Below are 4,375 nucleotides of genomic sequence, written 5' to 3'. Positions count from 1 at the left end.
AGGTTCTTTTTCAGGGTTTCTCTAACAGCCCTGGCTATCCTGGAACTCACCTAATAGACCAGGCTAGCCTCCAACTCACAAGATCCACCTGTCTCTGCCCCCCAAGTGTCTGAATTAAGGCATGTGCCACCATGCCTGTCTTAGAGTTTTACTGCTGTGAACAAACACCATGACCAAGACAAGTCTTATAAAAACAACATTTAATTGGGACTGGCTTACAGGTTCAGAGATTCAGTCCATTATCATCAAGGTGGGAGCATGGCAGCATCCAGGCAGGCAAGGCACAGGCAGAGCTGAGAGTTCTACATCTTCATCCTAAGGCTGCTAGTGGAAGACTAACTTCCAGGCAACTAGGGTGAGGATCTTACGCCCACACCCACAGTGACACACCTACTCCAACCAGGTCACATCTATTCCAACAAGGCCACACCTCCAGATGGTGCCACTCCCTGGCCCAAGAATATACAAACCATCACAACGCCCATCTTAAGGTTGTTTTCTTATGCTTCAACTGTGTTGGAGTCAGGGCTTGCTATGGAGGGATGGCTGTGCTCTGGTTGTTTTTGACTGCATTCTTACATTGATGTTTAAGCATGTGGGTTTGGAGTGATTATAGGTCTAGGTGCTGATTTCTGGGCTTGTCTTTGTTGGATGGGTGTTTTCTTCCCTGGTTTCTGTTTCCTCTCTGGTCTTCTGGCTGGAGTAGCCTATTGTTGAATAGAGGATGGCCACCTAAGTTAGGAACTAGACTTCTTATGGCCTGAATGTCCTCTTGTTAAGCAGGGGATTTCTCTCCACCTTAGGGTCTGAAGGTATATTGATGTGTGTGCCTTCTGATCTGGCCCAGGGTCCTCTGAAGTTCAGGAGACCTGGCCTCTGTTGGGGTAGGAGGCCACTAGAGGTGTGGGCCAGGATATAGTGATGAAGGAGGGGCAGTTGGAGTTGGGGTTTTGTTGGGTGCTAAGGGTTAAGAATGTGGGCTTCTGCTCACTTCCCTTCTTGGCCCTGGGACCCCATCTGGCCCCTGGGACCCTTAGACCCAGGTAGGCCTGCTTGCTGCCACCGTCTCTGTGAGCTAGTGTGTGCACCAGCCCTACTGTGTTTAGAGGGCCTTTTTTCCTTGGTGTCCTCCTGCCCTTGTCTCTTTCTGCCATCTCTTCCTCAGGGTTCCCTGAGCCCCGGGGGGAGGAACCTGATGAAGATATCCCAGTTAGAACTGAGTGTTGGGAGATCCCTCACTCTCTGTACATCGTATTTTTCTCATCTTCTGCAGGAGGAAGCTCCTCTGATGGTGACTGAGAAAGACCCTAGTCTAGGAGTATAGCAGAATCTTGTTAGAAGCCTTTTTATGGCTATGTTCCTTCAGCAGTTAGTATTTGGTGTTCCCCTAGGCCCCTGGCCTATCTGGCTGCAGGTATTTACTCGGCCACCTGTCTGTTTTGGTTTGAGAAAGGGTCTCACTCTGTGTAGCCTTAGCTGTTCTAGAGCTCACTATGTAGACCAGGCTGTCCTTGAACTCACAGAGATCCCCTTGCCACTGCCTACCAAGTGCCAGGATTAAAGGTGTGCACCACTACACTTGGTACCAGCACTCAAATTTTAGGCCTGCTAGGATTGCATTATTAGCTTTTGGAGACAGCTCAGGCTGGCCTCCAACTCACAATGAACTACCTTCCATTGCTTCTTGATTACTAGGGTTAAAGTCATTCACCACCTTACCCGGCTGGATTGTATTATTTGTTTGAGACAAGGTCTCTAGCCCAAGCTGTTTTCAAACTCCCTTTGTAGCTAAGTATGACCTTGAACTCCTTGTCCTCCTGCCTCTATTTTTCCAGCACTAGGGTTGCAAGCATGCTCCACTATGCCCAGGTTCAGTTACATGACCTTTTATAGTACCATCACAAAAGAAAATCAGCAGGGCGTGGTGGCCCACGCCTTTAATCCCAGCACTCGGGAGGCAGAGGCAGGCGGATTTCTGAGTTCGAGGCCAGCCTGGTCTACAGAGTGAGTTCCAGGACAGCCAGGGCTACACAGAGAAGCCCTGTCTCGAAAAACCAAAAAAAAAAAACAAAAACAAAAAAAAAACAAAAACCCAACAACAAAGCACACATATTTATATTATAATTCATAACAGTATCAAAATTACAGTTGTGAAGGAGCAACAAAAATTGTATGGTTGGGGGTTTCCATAACATGAAGAACTGTATTAAAGGGTGGCAGCATTAGGAAGGTTGAGAACCACTGGTTTAAAGGATAATAAAGGAAAGACTGATATAGAAATGGTAGTAAATTACTATTAAGAAGATGAAGGGATACCCCAAGATAATTGTGGCTGTGGATCTGTTACCTTCCAACTCTCTGCAATTATCACATTCTAATCAGTTTGCAGTCTTCAACACAGGGAACAGTTCAAAGGACATTCTAACAACATTCTAAGAAATTTTTTCCAATGTTAGCTTTCCAGTCTCAAGACCAGGCTGCCCAGTCAGCGGCGGCTCAGGTATTTGTCATGTGACAGGCCTTGCATTCCAGCTCCAGTTGTGACATTACCTTTCATCTGCTTCTGTCTGGTGCCCTCTCCTCCACTTTCTTCCCCAATGGCACTTTCAGTCTGTCATTGAGGACAGCTGCCGCACTGGGGTAAGACTCCCAGTCTGCACTCTGGCTACCATGTTCCATTTTCCCAGAAGACTCCCTCACTTACTACCCTAACTGCTGTCTTATACTAACCTGTGTGTGAAACAGGTCCCAAAGAAACTCAGGATGCCTTTTTAATACACCAAAGTACAAGCTGGCTTCCTGGTTCCTGTCCCAGAGTCCTGGCTCCTTCCAACACTTCTCACCCCTGACTGCTACCCTAAACCTCCCCAGCCCCTGAGCTCAGCTTCCATTCTCCCAGCCTCTGATTCCCATAAAAACCTGCCATTTCAGCCACCAGGTCTCTTGTCTTCTTTGTCATCGTGGTCTGCTACTCTTGGCTCCTGGGCCCCTCTCTTGCTCCTCTCCACTTCTTCTCTTGCTCTCCCCCATCTCTCTCCTCTCTCATGCCCTGATCTTTTCTGCCTGCTTTCTTCAGTCTGGACTCTTTCAGATGCCTCTGGCTGTTTTCTCTTGTTGTTTTAAGTAACTAAATTCCAGTTGTTCAATCTTACTATTGAAGACTCAGGAACCTGATGCTTGGTGAAAACCTGCTAGCTCAGAGAGGCAGAGAAAGCACCCAGCTGACCTTCCTACTCCACCAAAGTCCCAGAAGGAAAGGCTCTTCCTCCATGATGTCTTAAAAACCCTTCAACTCTGTCCCTCCTTTCTGTTTACTTATGTTCAGTTCCTGTCTGCTGGTTGTTTGCTCTGTCTCTTGACATAGGGTTGACTTTATTTAGGTCTTGGGTTAAAGGTGTATGCTATGGTTGAGCCACAACACAGGGTTTTTTTCTAGTTCACAGTCTAGGGGTTCACAATGTGATCAAATATCCTGCCACATTTTCCATAATATCTACAATAAAAACCCTCTCCTCCACCATACCTAGGAATAGTAATGTCTTCATTTTCATTCAATATTGAAATTCCAGTTTCAGGCTGGGCATAGTAGCACCTGCCTTTAATCCCAGCAGGTAGAAAGGCATTTGAATCTCTGTGAGTTTAAGTTCAGCCTGGTCTTCATAGGGAGTTCCAGGGCAGCCAATGCCACAGTGACACCTGGTTTCCGGGAAAAGGAAGGAAGGAAGGAAGGAAGGAAGGAAGGAAGGAAGGAAGGAAGGAAGGAAGGAAGTGAAAGAACCTAGTGGGGAAACCCCCACTCAACTCCCAATTCGGCGTGCACCCAAGAATCAAGAACAGAACAGAACGCCTTGATGTAAAAACATGAGGTAGTTTAATGGCGGAGCTCTGGGTCGAAATGTATCTCACGCAGGAGAAAGTGGTTTCAACCACGAGGCTTGAAAGCTAGGGATTTTTATAGAAAAGGGGTGGGGCTGGGGGAGGAATTGGCTCCGTTTCTCATGATTGGTTCATTTAAACATCAGCAGACTGTTAACATTTAACTTAGGTCAGAAGGGCGGGAGATAGGGAGGCGCTGGGCCAGTCCAGCATGTCATTCTCTTTATCTTCATGGCCAAGCAGCCTCAGGAATGTCTTAATGACGGGCCTGCCCGGGCATGTCCTGGCCTATTCTGCTATGTTCTCAGCTCCAGTTTCAAAGCTCACAAACAACTCTTTGGGCTATTTGACATAAATTACATGAATCACAGGTCTCAAGTTTTATTTTCTTTCATTCCCCTCTTCTTCTACTAAGTAATTCTAATCTTAGAATTTTAGAAGTCTATATCTATGTGGAGAATAGAAATCATACTCTTTTTCTATAAGAACAAAAACAGAA

Source organism: Mus caroli, chromosome 12 (assembly GCF_900094665.2).
Source record: "Mus caroli chromosome 12, CAROLI_EIJ_v1.1, whole genome shotgun sequence".
Taxonomy (NCBI): domain Eukaryota; kingdom Metazoa; phylum Chordata; class Mammalia; order Rodentia; family Muridae; genus Mus; species Mus caroli.
The sequence above is the reverse complement of the archived record's forward strand: the minus strand, read 5'-3'. Positions refer to the sequence as shown.